The sequence below is a fragment of the Aotus nancymaae genome, unplaced genomic scaffold (assembly GCF_030222135.1).
Source record: "Aotus nancymaae isolate 86718 unplaced genomic scaffold, 86718_ANA_hifiasm-v0.15.2.pri h1tg000040l, whole genome shotgun sequence".
NCBI classification, from domain to species: Eukaryota; Metazoa; Chordata; class Mammalia; order Primates; family Aotidae; genus Aotus; species Aotus nancymaae.
Window position 1 is genome coordinate 41252897 of NW_026988454.1, and position 19595 is coordinate 41272491.

Consider the following 19595-nt stretch of genomic DNA (forward strand, 5'->3'; position numbering starts at 1 on the left):
TCTTCTAGAGGAGTATCTTTGTGGTGTTCTCTGTATTTCCTGGACTTGAATCTCGGCCTGCCTTGTTAGGTTGGGGAAGTTTTCCTGGATAATATCCTGAAGAGTATTTTCCAGCTTGGATGCATTCTCTTCGTCACATTCAGGTACACCTATCAAACGTAGGTTAGGTCTTTTCACATAGTCCCATATTTCTTGTTGACTTTGTTCATTCCTTTTTACCCTGTTTTCTCTAATCTTGCCTTCTCGTTTTATTTCATTGAGTTGATCTTCGACCTCTGATATCCTTTCTTCTGCTTGGTCAATTCGGCTGTTGAAACTTGTGCATGCTTCACGAAGTTCTCGTGTTGTGTTTTTCAGCTCCATCAATTCGCTCATATTCCTCTCTAAGTTGTCCATTCTTGTTAGCATTTCGTCAAGTCTTTTTTCAAGGTTCTTAGTTTCTTTGCATTGGGTTAGAACATGTTCTTTTAGCTCACGGAAGTTTCTTATTATCCACTTTCTGAAAGCTGATTCTGTCATTTCATCGCACTCATTCTCCATCCAGTCTTGTTCCCTTGCTGGTGAGGAGTTGTGATCCCTTGTAGGAGGAGAAGTGTTCTGGTTTTGGGTGTTTTCATCCTTTTTGCGCTGGTTTCTTCCCATCTTTGTGGATTTATCCACCTGTTGACTTTGTAGTTGTTGTCTTTCTGATTTTGGTAATTTTAAGTCTGCTGTGGCAGAACTCATAAACCCCCTGCTCTTCCCCCCAGGTGTTCTGTCCCAGGGAGTTACAGTTTTTGATGTTCCCCTGTGCGGTTGCTGTTTTCCCTGCCCACAAGGTGGCAGCCTAGTCACACTCAGGTTGCAGAGGCTTCGCTAAGCTGCTGTGGGCTCCACCCAGCTTCCGTGTGAACTTCTGGGTGTAGTTAGAACTGCTTCCGATATGTTGGCCCGCCCCTGTAGTGACGGAGTCTCTGTAGTGGCGGATTGCCTTGGTAGAGAACAGCAGGGTGCCTATGGAGAACGCCCCTCCTCCACAGAGCTGGACCGTCCCGGTTTCAGTTGTGTTTCAGGTCTTCTTGCTGGGTAAGAGGGGACACCGTCTCATCTGATCTGCCTCCGGAGCCGCTGCGTTGGCTAAAGCCGCGGCTCTGAGATTCGTGGCGCTGGCCTGGCTCCCCGTTTCAGCTCCCCTTGCTGGCTTATAGGGGACTCAGACTCTCTCACTTTGTACAGTGAGCCGTTGCCTCAGGGTGCCGGCCCAGCGGCTGCGCCGTTCAAGCCAGCAGCGCCAGCGGCGCTGGCGACCCGTGTGGCTTCTCTGCGTGTGAATCTCCTGGTCTGTGGGCAGTAAAAATCAGTCTGGAAATACGGCGTCCACTCACCCTCTGTGCTTTCTCTCGGAGCTGCATTCCCGAGTTCCTCCTAAGCGGCCATCTTGGATCTCCCCCACTAAAATTTTTTATCATGTTTAAATATTTGTGAGGTATATACTACCAGCAAATCATAAACACTGATTTTTTTAAAAAAAATTGAATTCCCAATTTTGAATTTAATAATGGAAATTTAATGCCTTTACAATTTTATGCCCATTGTCATGAATTTTTAAATGAAATGTTAAGGATCTTATTTAATAAGTATTCCTTTTCTTCCTTGAACTTGTACTTCCATTATACTTTCCTCACAGCTATTCTAATGATGTATGTACTTTTATGCTTGAAAATCCTTTACAGATATTCTATCATACTTCTCTACAACAAAAATATTTTTAAATTTTAAATTAAAAATTAACTTTCTAGTATCATAAAGCTCTAAGTAATCAAAATATCTTCTAGTTATGTCAAATGTTCTTACAGAATCAAATTGCCATAAAGTTGTAAATTATTAAAAATTACTATTAATAAAGAAAAATTTATTGGAAATACTATTGTGTATCAGGTAAATGAGGGATTGATTTTGACGCCTCAATTAAGGGAGCTCTCTTGATGTTATTTTACACCTTAGGTGATAGACCTTAGTGAAACTTAGAATAAGTGACTGGTAGATCCTTCCTGTGTAAAGTGGAAAAGAAGCGATTATGAGAGGGGTGGGAAATGAGAACTGCCACAACTACCTCGTTTCATGTGTGTTCCAAAGGTCAATCAATTTTATTACGGAGTACGTGTAGAAGATGAAGATCTGGAAATTGATTTCTTTAAAGCTATTTATACCCATTTCCTGGTTGGATAGTCTTTGACTTTTCAGAGTACTAGCATGAAGTTTGAAAACCACTGGTTTAAATAACGAGGCATTTTATCTCACTGAATCATATCAGCAGAGATAAACAGTTCTAATATTGGTTAATTCAGCAACCTAATGATGTCATCAAGGATGCAAGTTACTTGTAGCTTCCTAATCTGCCATTCTTAGTGCAGATAATTTTCTCTCAAGCTAGTCTAGCATCCCTCATAGCCGCAAGATGAGAACTGTACTTACAGACCACATAAAGACATGAAATGTCCAAAGAAAGAAAGAAACTATCTCTTCCTGTGTGTATCACTTAAAACAGTGAATCCTTTCTCTGAGCCACCAAGTTGACTTCCCTCCATGTCTCCTTGGTCAGAATTGCATCACCTGCCTAAGCCAACCCAAACAAGGGAAACAACCATCATTGGCTTAGACCAAACACGAGTCACCCCCAGCGCTGATGAGGAGGTCAGCATCTCTGTCCAAAGCACATGACTACAGGGAGGGGTAAGATATCTGAACATACTTGAGATTCGGTAAGGAAGGATAAAGGAAGTCAGGGATGTACACTGAATAAACAACAATGGTTTCAGAAAGATATATATTTAAAGCCCAGGCAGAAAAATGTCAGAATATTTATATCTGTGAATGGTTTTTACAGTTTTCCTTTTCTTTATTTCTATTTACATTTTTTCTAAAGTCTGTGATAATAAACACAAGATGATTTAAAAATTGCCAAAATACTTAATATATGAGATTATCACTGACAATATTTGAATAAAAGTAGAACAGCAAATTATGTATGAACATAAGACAAGCAGAGATTATATTTATATTGTTTTAAGACTCATTTATCTTGTCATCATGATTTAAATATATTTTTATTAAATATTCACTAAGAATCTTTTGCTTCTATTGAAAATAAAAACAAGCTTTTAAAGAAGGAAATACATTTTTCCAAAAGCCTGCTGTTGAAGCTTTGTGTAATTTGAATTATCTGAATCATAAAGTAATTAATTTTTACTAATAATATTTTTGTGACAGGGTCTCACTCTGCCACCCAGGCTAGAGTACAGTGGTACAATCATAGCTCACTGCAGCCTCAAACTCCTGGATTCAAGCAATCCTCCTACCTCAGTCTCCTGAGTACCTGGGACCACAGGGGCACGCCACCACATCCAGCTAATTTTTTAAAATTTTTTGTAGAGACAGGGTCTTGCTATGTTGCTCAGGCTGATCTCAAACTCTTATGCTCAAGCAATCCTCCCTCCTCAGCCTCCCAAAGGGCTGAGATTAAAGGCATGAGCTGCTATGCCCAGCCTAGTTTTTAAGTACTACAAGTGACAGGTAAATTAGGACCACTGCTCTGTGACTGTGCTTAAATTCTTTCTAATAACTAAAGTTTTGAAGACTTAGTGTAAAGTATATTTCTACTCTTTTGAAAGCAAAGCAAATAAGTTTATTAATGTTCATTCACAAAGCTGAAAGCAATGGTGAAAAGTCACCTACTTCATTCTCCCACCAATATTTGGAACTAAACATGCCAAGAGAGATAAGAAATAGCTGAGATTTTAAAGTCACTTAGAGCAGATTCCAAAGTTTGGTAGTACATTCTAAGTTATAAAACAAGCACGATAAGATTGTATTAATGTATCTGTGAGTCAGTGAACATTAGTGCTCAAAATTAATAAGGTCTTGTTGAGTGTACAAGGAGAAACAATTTCATAAAGAAATAATTGTCATACAAATGGTCAGTAGAGTGTACCATCAGTGAAATGGAAAGGAGCACAAAGGGAAGAATGAACACTTGCTGTCAAGGGATAGGGAAGGTTTGGATTCTAATGTTTCCACTGCCTAGAAAGAAAGCACCTAACATCAGGCACCAAAGCACACAATAGAAACAGCTATCCTTTACTCAGTGCATACACTTTGCTGAGCACTGTGGTTTATGAACATCAACCCAATTAATGCCCCAAAATGCTAAGATGATGAAACTGAAGCAAAGAAATGGTTAAATGACTCAACCAAGGTAACACAGCTGGTATGCATCAGAACTGAGATTTGAACTCAGGCAGTATTTGTCTTTAAAATGCTACAATATACTGTCTCAGCTATGCTAAAGTATGGGAATATGGAGTTAGCGTGGTACATTGAGGAAAAAAATGATTTGAGCACAAGGTGGATCAGGGTTTTAATCCTGACTATCACTTATTATCTTGGGCTAGTCTCTTAATCTCTCCAAGAATCATTTATTTTTTTTCTCTTCAGTAAAATCGGACAATAAAATCTGAAGGGCAAAAGACTTTGTAAGCTTTAGAGGTATATCCACCAAGTACCTAACCCAAGAGCCTGGTCCAAAGAAGACACTGATGATCTACTCTCAAAGAAGCACTTGAAAATACGTAATCCTAAATCATGTATTTTCAAACAGACAAACACTGTAGAAACATAGGTGAAACTAAATAGAAAGACAGCTATTCTAGTGAGCAGAGATTGTGCCACTTCACTCTAGCCTGGGCAGCAAAGCTAGACTCCATCTCAAAAAAAAAAGAAAGAATGTACTCATCTTTGGCCTTTGTCCCTGGTCCCTGAGAGGGAGACTCTAAGTCCTTGAAATTTCCCCATGATCAGAGTGTCTTCATTATTTATGGTGGGCTAATGATAGTTTAAACTAATGTGATGACTCAGGATCATTCTAGAATGAGCAACCATGTGATTAGAAGATTGGGACTTTGAGCCATGTGATACCAGCCTGATCTGCAGGGAGGGAAGAAGTATGGAGGTTGAGTTCTGCTACATGGTTATGATTCAGTCAATCATACTTCTTTAATAAAACCCCAATAAAAACTCTTAAGACCAAGGTTCAGGTAAGCTCCCCTGGTTAGCAATTGTCACACAACAATCTAACGGAAGATGATGAATTCTAACTCCATGGAGAGAGGACATGGAACCCTCATATTTGGGCCCTCCCAGACCTCATACATGTCTCTTCTTTTGGCTGTTTCTGATATGTACTCGTTTTGCTATAATAAAAATGTAATTATATAAAAAAAAGAAAGACAGCTATTACAAAAGCTTGTCCATATAATGGGATCCTCTAATGATCATTATTTAAATGATAGAGTGTTATGCAATCTGTAAAAACATAATTTATTCTCTACACCTCATTAGTGACAACAATAAAAAATGTACATGAATGCAAGAGATTAAAATATATAATTAGTCCTTAGAGTGATGTTACAAGGTTGGCTGTGTAGAAGATGGCCTTCTCATATACCACCATATCAACAAAAATTCTAAATTCATCCATAGTTAAAAGTGTGTCTGCAGGAGCATCAGGATTCAGGTAGGTGTTTATGAAACCCCTCCAGAGCTGAGGCCCTAAGAGGTTCATTTTGATAATACAAACACCAGGTGACTGATCTGCCCTGCTCTGCCCGACTCTGCCTTCCTCCACTGAGGTTCCAACTCAAAGCTGTTTACACAAAGACCCAAAAGAGACTCGCACATATCTCACATAGGAAGACTCATCCATATCTCAGCCTAGTAATCTGAGCTTCCTTGACATTCCCACCAATCTCCATCTAACAGAAGATTCTGAGGCAGCCCAGCCTCAGCTCTGGCCCCATCTGAGCTGAGACATGTACTTGTCTGGGTCAATGAGAATGACTCTCCAGCCACCATCCCATAAGCGATTCTGAGGAGGCCCAGTCACAGCTCCAGGACCTCCTGCTATAGTTGAAGAACTATCTGTGCAGAAACTTGCTGGGAAACATGCACTCCTCTAAGCCAGGCCTTCTAGCCTCCATCTCACTGCAGATCCCCAGAGGGCTCAGTCTCAGCTTTAGAACTTCCTGCTACAGCCAGGAAACTATCCCACCTGTGTAGGGACCTTCCAGGAGACACACACTCATCTGAGCCAATGTTGCAGGCCTTCCAGCCTCTCCCAAATAGCAGATATGGAGGATCGCATCTCAGCTCAAGCCCCTCTGTTGCAGTCAAAAAACTACCCTCAGTTCTGCAGGGACATGCTGGATGAATAAGTCTGTCTGAGCCAATGAGATAGGCTCACCAGCCTCCTCCCCAAAGCAGATCTCAAAGGAGCCCTATCTCAATTCCAGCTCTCTTCACTACTGTCAGGGACCCATCATGACTGTGCAGAGACCTGCTGAAAGATAAACCCATCTAGACCATCAGAACAGTCTTCTGGAGACAGGTCCGTGGCCAGAATTCCCACCAACCCCAAATATCATTCTTGGGTCTTTTCCAGGTACACCTGGGCCAGAAAGTTCCATCAATCTTGGAGCCCTTGTGAGACTCATGGTAAGCCTGGGCTTGGGGTGTTCTCTAGTGCCGAGATGGCTGCAGTGGTCAAAGGCTCAGGGAACACAAGTGAGTTGGCTTAGAATCCCTAAAAGTCTCTCTGAAGAAGGACAGGCACAAACAAACCCAGACTGAAAAGACCAAAATAAATACCAAAGCCTTCAATGGGCAGTTATCTTTGCACTTTGATAAAGATAAAGAACATACAGGGAAATATGACTTCACCAAACAGACAAAATAAGAAACCAGAGACTGATTTTAAAGTGATGGAGATATGTGATCTTTTAGACAAAGAATTCAAAATAGCTATTTAAACGAAGCCCCACAAAGTTTAGAAAAATGCTGGGAATTAATTCAGAAATTTAACAGAGATATCAACATATATTTAAAAAACAACAGAAATCCTTGAGCTGAACAAAATGCAAGGAATGAAATAAAAAATGCAATAAAGAGCATACAAAGCACAGTTGTTTAAACAAAATAAAGAATCAGTGACCTTGAAGATACAAAGAGAGGCTATTTGAAGATACAAAGAGAGGAAAAGAATGTAAAAGCAATGAAGAAATCTTATGGGAACTATGAGACAATATCAAAAGAGCAAATATATAGGTTACTGGAGTTAAAGAAGGAACTGAACAACACAAAGGGGTAGAACATTTATCCAAAGAAAAAACTTTCCAAACCTAAAGAAAGATACAAATATCTAAGTACAAAAAGGTCAAAAGTCTCTAAGAAGATTCAACCCAAATAAAAATACTTCAAGAAATACAATAATCAAACTTTCAAGGCCAAAGACAAAGAAAGGATCCTGAAAGCAGTAAGAGAAAAAAAGCAAATAACATATAATAAAGATTGAATAGGCCTAATAGTAGATTTCTCAGCAGAAACTTAGGGCCAGGAGGGAGTGGGATGATATGATGAGAGTACATAAAGGAAAAAAACCTGCCAACGAAGAATACTGTATCCAGCAAGGCAACCCTCCAGAAATGAAGGAGAGATCAAAATTTCCCAGATAAACAAAAGCTGAGAGAATTTACCACTACCAGATTTGTCCTATAAGAAATGCTACAGTTCTTCAAATAGAAAGAAAATAATCATGGTGTTTAAACTTAAACCACATCTCATTAATTAGAAGACTAAAAGACAAAACTATTAAAAATAATAACTACAACAATTTGTTAAAAGACAGGCAGTATAAAAGTAAATTACAACATAAAAATTCAAAATGTGAAGAAAGTTCATGTGCATGGGTGTTTTTTGTTTACTTATTTCTCTTTTGTTGTGCAATAAAAGTTAAATTCTTATCAGTTTAAAATAATAGTTATAACTATAGGATATTTTCTGTAAGCCTCATGACAGCCACAATTCAAATACCTATAAAAGATACACTAAAATTAAAAGCAACAGATTAAAACATACTACCAGAGAAAATTGCTTAACCATAGAGAAAGACAGTAAGACAGGAAGAAAGGAAGAGAGGAGTTACAAAACAACTTAAAAGAAGTAACAAAATAGAATTAATAGGTCCTTACATATCAATAACAATATTGAATGTAAATGGATTAACTTCTCCAATTAAAAGACATAAAGAGGTTGACTAGATTAAAAAACAAGACCTTACTATGTGCTGCCTACAAGAAACTCACTTCACCCACAAAGATACACACAGACTGAAAGTGAAGGGATAGAAAAAGATATTCCATGCAAATAGAAACTAAAAAGAAAAAAAATAGAAGTAGTTATATAAGATAAAATAGATTTTAAGTCAAACACGGTAAAAAGATGTTTTAAAAGGTCATTATATGATGACAAAGAGGTTCGTTCAACAAGATTATATAATAATAGTAAATAAGTATGCATCCAGTACTGGAGAACTCAAATATATAAAGCACATATTAAGAAATCTAAAAGGAGAGATAGGCTGTAATATAATAATAGTAGGGGACTTCAACACCCCATCTTTTTGTTTGTTTGTTTTATGGGCTTTTATTTTTTATGCTTTAAGTTCTGGGATACATGTGAAGAATATGCAGGTTTGTTACATAGGTATACATGTATCATGGTGGTTTGCTGCACCCTTCAACCCATGATCTACATTAAGTGTTTCTCCTAATGCTATAAGTCCCCTAGCCCCCCACCCCACAACAGGCCCCAGTATGTGATGTTCCCCTCCCTGTGTCCAAGTGTTCTCATTGCTCAACTCCCACTTATGAGTGAGAACATGCAGTCAACACCCCATCTTAAGCAACAGACAGAACACCCAGGCAGAAAATGTACAAACAAACATCAGAGTTAAGCTATACTCTAGAACAAAAAGACCTAAGAGACATTTACAGAACATTTCATCCAACTTCTCTTCAGCAAATGGAACATTCTCCAGGATGGACCATATGTTAGGCCAAAAAGCAAGTCTCAACAAATTTTTTGAAAGTCTAAATCATGTCATGTATCTTTTCTGACCACAACAGAATAAAACTAGAAAGCTACTTTGGAAGCAATACAAACACATGGAAATTAAACATGTTCCTCAACAACCAATGGGTCAATGAAGAAATTAAAAGGAAAATGTAAAGTTTTTGAATAAAATTCAAATGCAGACACAACATACCATAACTTATGAAATACAGCAAAAGGGACAATAAAAAGAAATATTATAGTGATGGAGGTATACATCAAAAATATAGAAACATTCCTCTTAAATAAACTAACAATGCACTTAAAAGAAATAGAAAAGCAAAAATAAAGCAAGTCATGGTTAGTAGAAGGAAAGAAATGTTAGAGATCAGACCAGAAAATTGACATTTTAAAAATATAAAAGATCAACAAAATAAATAGTTGCTTTTTAAAATAAGCAAAATTGACAAACCTTTAGTTAGACAGAAAAAAGAGATAAGACCCAAATACATAAAATCAGAGATTAAAAAGGAAACATTACAACAGTTACCACAGAAATACAAAGGATCATTAGAGACTACTATAAACAACTAGATGTCAACAAATTGCAAAAAATAATTAAATGTAAAAATTCCAAGGCACATATAACCTACCAGGATTAAACCAGTAAAAAATGGAAAAGCCTGACCAGACCAATATTGAGTAATAAGCCTGAAGCAGTAATAAAAAGTCTCCCATCAGAGAAAGCCCAGAACATGATGGATTCACTACTGAATTTTACTAGACATTTAAGAAAGAACTAATACCAATTCTACTAAGCTATTTCCAAAAAATCCTGAAGAGGAGGGACTAGAAAAATAAGACAAAAACACACAAAAAATAAATCTACAGGCTAATATTCCTTATAAATAGAGATCCAAAAATTCTCAAGAAAATATTAGCAAATACATTAATGGGATAATTTACCATGATCAAGTTGGATTTCTCCCAGGGATGCAAGCATGATTCAACATAATCAAATCAATAAACATGATATATCATATCAATAGAAACAAGGGCAAAAAAATGATCATTATGTTGATAGATACTGAATGATTATTTGATAAAATTCAACATCCCTTTATGATAAAAACCTTCAACAAATTGAATATGAAAGAAGGATACCTCAACACAATGAAAGTTATATTTGACAATCCCACAGCTAATCTCATACTGAAAGGAAACAACTGAGAGCCTTTTAAGTAAGATCTCAAAAAAGAAAAGGATGCCCACTTTTTAACACTTTTATTCAATGTAGTACTAGAAGCCCTAGCCAAAAGCAGTTAGGAAAGAGAAAGAAAAAGAAGGCATTCATCTGGGAAAGAAAGAAGTCAAATTATTTTTGTCTGCATAAGACATGTTCTTGTATTTATAAAAGCCTGAAGTCTCCACCAAAAAGACTCTTAGAATTTGTAACCCATTTTAGTAAAATTGCAAGATACAAAATCAACATAGAAAATCAATAGTTTCTATTGGCTAACTATGATCAATCTGAGAAAAACAATTAAGAAAGCAATCTCATTTATAATAGCCATAAAAAATGCAATGCCTAGGAATAAATTTAACCAGGTAAGTGAAAAGTCTCTTCAAGAAAATCTCTAAAACGCTGATGAAAGGAATTGGGGAACACCAAAAAATGGAAAGATATTCTGTGTTTATGGATTGGGAGAATTACTATTGTTAAAATGCCTATACTTCCCAAAATGATCTACAGATTCAATACAATCTCTATCAAATTACCAAAGATATTTATCACAGAAATAGAAAAAAGATTCTAAAATTCATACAGAACCACAAAAGAATCCAAATGAAAAAGCAATTCTGAGAAAAAGAAAAAAGCTGGAATAATCACACTACCTGTTTTCAAATTATATTACAAAGCTGTAATAACCAAATCAGCATGGTGCTGGCACAAAAACAGACACATAAACCAATGGAACAGAATAGAGAACCCAAAGATACATCATGCACTTATAGACAACTCATTTTTGACAAAGGTGACAAGATCATGCACCAGGGAAAATACAGTCTCTTTAATAAATGATTCTGGGAAAATTGGATATTTACATGCAGAAGATATACGATATACAAAAATCAGGAAAAATTGGATTAAAGACTTAAATGTAAGACCTGAAACTATAAAAAAAAAAAAAAGAAGAAGAAGAAGACAAGACAAGTGGGATTATATCAAGCTAAAAATCTCCTGAACAGCAAAGGAAATAACTAACAAAATGAAGAGAGAGCTTACAGAATAGGAGGAATTAATAACCAGAATATACGAGGAACTCAATTCCATAACGAAAAAAAAGTAATTTGATTTTAAAATAGGCAAAAGATCTGAATAGACATTTCTCAAAAGAAGACATTTAAATGGCCAATAAGTATATGAAAGAATGCTCAACATGTCTAGTTATTAAATATAATGCAAATCAAAACCATAAAGAAATATCATCACACCTTAATTAAAGTGGCTACTACCAAAAAGGCAAATAATAACAACAATAACGAATGCTGATGAGGATGCAGAGAAAGGTTAATGGCCATACAGTGGTTGGTGGGAATGTAATGTAGTACAGCCATTATGGAAAACAGTATGGAGTTTCCTCAAATAATTAAAAATAGAACTACACTATGATCCAGCACTGCTAGGTATACATTCAAAAGAAAGGAAATCAGTATGTTGAAGAGATATTTGCACTCCTGTATCTATTGCAGCACTATTTACATTAGCAAAAATACAGAATCTTCCTAAGTGTCCGTTAATAGATGAATGCATTAAGAAAATGTGGTATATAGACACAATGGGATATTCTTTAGTCATAAAAAAAGAATGAAATCCTGTCATTTGTAGTGACATGGAGGGAACTGGAAGTTATAATGTTAGGTGAAATAAACCAGGCACAGAAAGTCAAATATTGCATGTTCTCACTCATATGTGGGAATTTAAAAAGTGGACCTGATAGAAATGGAGAGTGAAATCATCATAAACAGGCTGGGAAGGTGCATTAGTCCTTTATCAGACTGCTATAAAGAATACTATCTGAGACTGGGTAATTATAAAGGAATGAGGTTTAATTGACTTGCAGTTCTGCAGGCTTAAGAGGAAGCATGGGTAGGAGCCTCAGGAAACTTACAATCATAGTGGAAGGGGAAGGGGAAGCAGGTAACTTCTTCACAAGGCATCAAGAGGGAGTGTGTGCAAGAACAAGGAAGTGCCACTCTTTAAAACCCTCAGCTCTTATGAGAGCTCACTATCATGAGAACAGCATGGGGGAACCACCCCATGATCCAATCACCTTCCCCCCACCAATCCCTCCCCTGACACGTGGGGATTACAATTCAAGATGTGATCTGGGTAGGAACACAGAGCCAAATCATACCAGAAAGAAAAGGGGAAAGAGGGTAGGTGAAGTGAAGCTGGTTTAATGGGTACAAAAATGCATTTAGAAAAAAGAAATGCTAGTATTTGGTAGTATAGTAGGAAAATTATAGTTAATAATAATTTATTGTATATTTCAAAATGCTAAAAAGAAATTATAATGTTCCCAACATAAAAAAAGATAAAATTTTGAGGTGATGTATATCCCAATTACTCAGATTTGATCATTGAACATTGTATATATGTATAAAAATATTATATGTAACCAAAAAATATCTGTACCATTATGATATATTTTAAAATACAAAAGAATCAAAGAATAAAAGGGCTTACAATAAAGATTTTTTTCCTCTGAAATAAATAACTTTTAAAAAACAATGACTTTTGAGATATAAACAGAAACTTGGGATTACTACATGTCAAATTACTATATTTACACTTATCTTGTCAAAATGTCCAGTATGCTACCTTATTCCTAAGCAAAAAGTAACCTAAGTACTGCAGGCCCACCCAACAACAAAATAAAACCCAAAGAACTAATGACATGAACTATAGGCAAAGTAAAACCTATTTTTATGTTTATTGACTATAACAGGAATTGAAACCTCAGAACCTGAGGAGCTCCCTTTTCTTTAACCCTAAGGGAAGTGATTAAGTAACAATTTTCCCATTTTCTATAAAATTTTATTGGGAAACATAAATGAAAATTTGAATGTTCATGGATTCAATTTTTTTTAAACTACAAGAGATTTTTGCCTATAAAATTGGCAAAGATTAGAAAGAGCTAGTACCCCTGTCTTCTTTAGAATTGGAAGCTACATACAATTCTGATTCTTTTCAGAAGAAAGATTTTAGTTAACAATATAAGCTGCAATTTAGTGAACACTAAATTGAGAAGCATTGTCTTGAACACCTTTTAAATGAAACTCATTAAACCTTACCATTGCCCATTAAGTCTGGTATCATTACACAGAAGGAAACTGAGGCCTATAGAGGGTAAGTAATTATCCTGCATTTAACTACTTGGTAAATTAAAAAATTAGCACAGGGGTGTGTCTGACCCTGCAGTCCAACTCTTAACCCCTTCACCAAATCCCTTTTTCAACTTTTTAGCACTCAAAGGCTCTGCTTTCAGTGGCTCTGTGGCAGAAATCAGAAAGAACCAACCCTTCTCCCCATCCACAAAACAAATAAATAAGATGAGAGTTTATAAGCTCCTATAATTTTTTTTCAATCAGGAGATAGTCATTGCTTTCATCCTTTTCCTTTCATGTTTCAAATATACTTCCCTCCAGACAGAACAGCTGGATGATTTGAATATAATAACTAGATGTATTTAATGCATTTCCTCAACTGTAAAATGTACCATTGATTTAATAAAAAGTCTCTGATGAGAAAATCAATCAATTGTCAGATTTATTTTGAAATTGATTGCAAGATAATACATGTATCTGGGAATCAAGAAAATGTGAATAAACAACATTTGCTGTATAGTGGCTGACTTAACAAAGCTTTAGTTTGCAAACTTGTCTATATGCTCTTTGAAGGCACAAACAACTTTATTTTATTTCAGCCATTGTGAACTGTAAATATATAATTTTTGGATAATTGCAAGGATGAATAACATTTTCCAGAAACAATTTTATCACATAAATCAAATCATCTTGAACAGAATTTAACAGGAACAGAAATTTAAGCTCATTTCACAATAGCACTGATCTGATTCTAGTTGTTCCACATCCTTACTAACTTTGAAAGTTGACATTTTTTATTTCAGCCATTCTAGTGAGTATGGAATGGTATCTTATTGTGGTTTTCAATTGCATTTTCTTTAGCGCTGTGATGTTGAATCCATTTTTATGTGTTTAATCTTTATCATTTTGTTATTTTCTTTTCTAAAGTGCTTGTTCAGATCTTTTCCCCATTTTTTATGGATTTGTCTTTTTACTGTCAATTTGTAGGAAATCTTTATTCTAGATGTGCATCTTTTGTCAAATGTATACATTGTGAATATTTTCTCCTGATTCATGCTTCACTTATCAGTTCTTTTTTGTCTCCTTGGGGCATGGGGGAGGTTGGTGATATCTTCTAATAAGTAGATTGTTAATTTTGATAAAGTTTATTTTATGAATTGTGTTTTGTTAAAATTCATGCTTTTGTATCCCCTTTAAAAAATCATTGCCTACCTCAAGATCACAAAGATATTTTCTTGGGGTTTTGTAGATATTTTATGGTTCTAGCTTTTATTATTATCTGTCTCAAACTAAATTTTATTTATGATGTGAGGTAAGGAGCTAAGGTTCAACTTTTCTAAATGAATAGCCAATTGTTCCACTGCCATTTGTTAAAAAGACTCATTTCCTTTAATGAATTTCCCACTGACTGGGTACATGATGGAAAAGCAATTTACTGTAAATACATGAGTCTATTTCTGAGCTCTGATCAGTTTTCTTAACCTATTTAATCTATCCTTACCCCAGCACCTCAGTGTCTTGCTTATTGTAGCTGTAAATAAATCCAAAAATAAGGTAGCATAAGTCTTTATACTTTATTCTTTTCCAAGATTTCTTTGGCTATGCTAGATTCTTTGAATTTCAATTTAAATTTTAGACTTTATCAATTTCTTCAGAAGTTTTAGAATTTATCATTTCTTCAAAAAAGTACATCAAGACTACGATTGAGATTGAGTTGAGCATATAGATCAGTTTGGTCTTCTCAACAATATTGAGTCTAACAATTTACAGACCTGATATCTATCTATCAATTAGATCTTTTAAAGTTTTTCCGAGTAACATTGTATAATTTTTAGTGTAGGGTCTTGCACATTTCTCATTAGACTTATTTTCAGATATTTGATTTATTTTTTTACTGTATTGCAAATAGTATTATTTTTCAAGTTTTCTTTTCCAGTTGTTAGCTGCCAGTATACAACAATTCATTTGACTGTTTTATATCAATCTTGGATCCTGGAATTTAGCTAAATTCACTTATTATTTCCAAGAGCTTTTCTTGTGGATTCCATAGAATTTTCTTCATAGATGATCACATCATCTACAAATGAAAAGTTTTATTTCTTCTTTTCAAATTTACATGATTTTATTTCTTTTTTTTTTAATATATTTATTTATTTATTTATTTTTATTGCATTTTAGGTTTTGGGGTACATGGGAAAATCATGCAAGGTTGTTGCATAGGTGCATACGTGGCAGTGTGATTTGCTGCCTTCCTCCCCTTCACCTATATCTGGCATTTCTCCCCATGCTATCCCTCCTCAACTCCCTATCCCCCCTCTGTTCCCCCACTCACTCCAACAGACCCGAGTGTATAGTGCTCCCCTCCCTGTGTCCATGTGTTCTCATTTTTCAACACCCGCCTATGAGTGAGAACATGTGGTGTTTGATTTTGTGTTCTTGTGTCAGTTTGCTGAGAATGATGGTTTCCAGGTTCATCCATGTCCCTACAAAGGACATGAACTCATCGTTTTTGATGGCTGCATAATATTCCATGGTGTATATCTGCCACATTTTTCCTGTCCAGTCTATCATCGATGGGCATTTGGGTTGGTTCCAGGTCTTTGCTATTGTGAACTGTGCTGCTATGAACATTCGTGTGCATGTGTCCTTATAGTAGAACAATTTATAATCCTTTGGATATATACCCAGTAATGGGATTGCTGGGTCAAATGGAATTTCTATTTCTAGGTCCTTGAGGAATCGCCACACTGTTTTCCACAATGGTTGAACTAATTTACACTCCCACCAACAGTGTAAAAGTGTTCCTATTTCTCCACATCCTCTCCAGCATCTGTTGTCTCCAGATTTTTTAATGATCGCCATTCTAACTGGCGTGAGATGGTATCTCAATGTAGTTTTGATTTGCATTTCCCTAATGACCAGGGATGATGAGCATTTTTTCATATGCTTGTTGGCCTCATGTATGTCTTCTTTTGTAAAGTACCTGTTCATATCCTTCACCCATTTTTGAATGGGCTTGTTTGTTTTTTTCTTGTAAATCTGTTTTAGCTCGTTGTAAATTCTGGATATCAGGATTTTATTTCTTTCTTTTTCCTTATTGTACTGGCTAGGACTTCAGTATAATGTGGAAGAGAAGTGATGAGAATGGATATCCTTTTCTATTTTAATCTTAGGCAAAAGTATTTCATTTCACTATTAAATAAAATATCAACTGTAGGCTTTTTTATAGACAACTTTATTGGGTTAAGCAAGTTCTATTTAAATACTAGTTTGCAAAGAAATTTTTATCATGAATAGGCATTGACTTTTTATAAAAGTTGGATGAATATTTCTTTTTTAATACTGAAATTCAAGATTTAAGGTTATTTTTCATTAATATTTCCCAGCACTCTATGAGCTCTTGTGATCAGAAAGTTAAAGGTCATGAGGGACATATTCAAGGTTCAAATGCAGAGTTTGAAACTGTGTCAGCAAATAAAAAGTCAAGGGAATAAAGTGATTAAACATTACAAATATTTGTGGGGGATATTTAACAAAACTCCTATAACATATATAAAAGATTTCTAGAGAATAAAAACGTAATTTCACTATCAACCTGAGTGAGATATCTAAGTCAATATAATTAAAACAGCAATTTTCCTAGGTAATATTTAATTGTAATTTGTTAATGTTTAAGTCAACATTTTGTAGTCACCTGGAAGATGTAACCAAAATATTATATTGCTTTCTTTTCCAAAATCAGAATTTGACATAGCTTTTCAGTTCAACATCCCACTTCTTGTATTGTTCTATAATTTTAAGAATTCAGCTAAACAATTTGGTTGTTTTTGAAGTTACATTTAGGTATTTTTGTAGATCCCAAAGCAAGGTGTTTTCATAATTAAAGGAAAAAAAAGAATACAGCATTATCTTAAATGTAGACAAAATCAAACGAAGTTATAGCTACTTTGTACCCAAGATACATCTGACTTTATCAGTCTAACCAAAATAAGTAGGGATGCTCTGCCCTCTGTACTGTAAACCAGTAAGCTGCCTATATTACATTATTTGGTAAGCTATGAAAGACCTTTGTGCTCCTACAAGAAAATTATAGAGCTCCAAATCTCACAATTAAAGTAAAGCTTTAAAATTAAAGCATTTTCTTCAGAAGGGTATTTTAAAATGTGCATGTCATTATGGAGGGTGATATGGTTTGGCTGTGTCCCCACCCAAATCTCATCTTGTATTAGAGTTGCCATAATCCCCATCTCATGGGAGGGACCCAGCAGGAAGTGATTAGATCATGGGGGCAGTTTCCCATTCTGTTCCCATGATAGTAAGTGAGTTCTCATGGATCTGATGATTTTATAAGCATCTGGCATTTACCCTGCTCACACTCATTCTCTCTCCTGCAGCCCTGTGAAGAGGTGCCTTCCACCATGATTGTAAGTTTCCTGTGGCCTCCCCAGCCATGCAGAACTATGAGTCAATTAAACCTCTTTTCTTTATAAATTACCAGTCTCAGGTATTTCTTCATAGCAGCATAGGAACAGACTAACACAAAGGGCTAACTAAATCCTAAAGCCATTATCTTAAATTATGGTCTGATTTATTTTATCAGCAAGCTTTTACCCTGGGAGGCAGTAGGCAAGAGAATAGAAGAACATTAAATAGAAAAATTAAGTATTGATGAATGGAAGAATATTTTAAAATTAGAAAATCATATCAGTAAGATAAAACAAGCAACTTCTCCTTAGAATACACAGGCTCAACAGATATGCAACATGTATATTAGGTGGATATTGAGAATAGCCTGGGGTCAGGACATGCAAAGAAAGCCTTGCTCCTTACCAGGTCATTGCTCACCATTCCAGAAGTTTAAGAGTCCACTGGAAAAAAGAGCATGAAGAGCACCAACAGGAGATTTGTGATGGCTTCCTGAAGAAAACTGTAGGAGTAAAGATAAACTTTGCTTAACATAACAGCTTTCCAAAATTAGTCCCACTGACTCTACCCTTCACCTAGAAATAAATCTTCATTACCAAATAAATATTTGAATAAAGGAAAAAATATGACTTATTTCCAGGGGATTGCCTGCAAATACTTTCCCTACTCACCTACCATGCTTTCTCCTTTCTCTTGACCTTCAACATCTATAATTACTCTTTGAATTAGAACAGTGTTCCTCAAACTTGAGTGGACCATGAAGAAAGATGTGATCTCAAAGACCTACAATGTTGATAGTACATATGCTTAATGTTGTTTAACTATGTGCAAACACAAAACCAGGTCTGTCACTCCTTTCTGCTTGATCCCATACAAGCTGCTGTCCTTGTTTCAAGTTTCATCTTTTTGGGCAAGTAAATTCTTTGTCAGGTTGTCTCTGGTTGCATTTAACCCTAGTTACTATGCAGCCTCTCTTCTTAAATATTTTTCCTCCATATTGATACCACCAGAGAGCCAGGTTCAGGTTCACCCTCCTCTTGGAACCCAGAGAGTCCTCCTACAACTCTGGCTGTGTCCACAATATTTCTCAGCTACTTTCCTTCAGTTGAGGGAAACCAAGAGGGTCTGAAGGAACCAAGAGAAAGATGCAAGGTGAGAGAAAGGGTCAAACAAGTGATTGCCATCAAGGGAAATAGGCAGCCTCAGTCTGCATCCCATCTTTACCATATTGGCTGTATGATTTGCCATTCTGAGCTTCAGATTCCTCACCTTTAAAATAAATAATACCAATAATTGAAGTATTGTATGTAATGTTTCTGGAATAGTATAGGAATTCAAAACTATAAATGCTATCATGATTATACTCTGAATTTCAAAGTAAGAACATTGTCACCTAATGTCCTAAAGCTTCTATTTAGCTAGTCAGTGAGCAATATTTATTAAACAGTGGAGAATTAGAGAATATACATAGTACGCCCCCCTTGCCTTCAAGTACTTAGTTCAAAGAACATCTCTAGTCTATTTAAATTACAATTTTTAGAGGTATAGAAAAAACTAGAAATTGAAAAGCCTGGATTCTTAGCATAGTTTGCACTGTGCATTACCCGTGCTTCATAAGCTAATCACTTGACAGTTCTGAGTCTCATATTACTCCTCTTTAAATTCTTTAAAGCAGAGATCATGTTTTGTGGTATGCCTATCTCAAGGATTATTATAAAGCCAAATAAGATATATTAGGGCACTAATAAATGTAATTTATTATTATTAATGATTTTCAAGAACAAAATGACACCTCATCCAATTTTCTCATTTTACAAATGGCAAAACTGAATCCCATAGAGCCTTCATGATTAGTC

General features: G+C 35.6%; 1 long non-coding RNA gene across 1 annotated transcript in view; it reads right to left on the bottom strand.

The window, feature by feature from the left end:
- Window positions 1–18237, bottom strand: part of LOC135268297 (uncharacterized) — a 78730-nt gene extending 60493 nt beyond the window's left edge. Inside the window, exon 1 of the long non-coding RNA XR_010336551.1 lies at window positions 18145–18237. This is a non-coding gene — a long non-coding RNA (uncharacterized LOC135268297). The remainder of the gene's footprint in view (window positions 1–18144) is intronic.
- Window positions 18238–19595: the final 1358 nt, after the last annotated feature.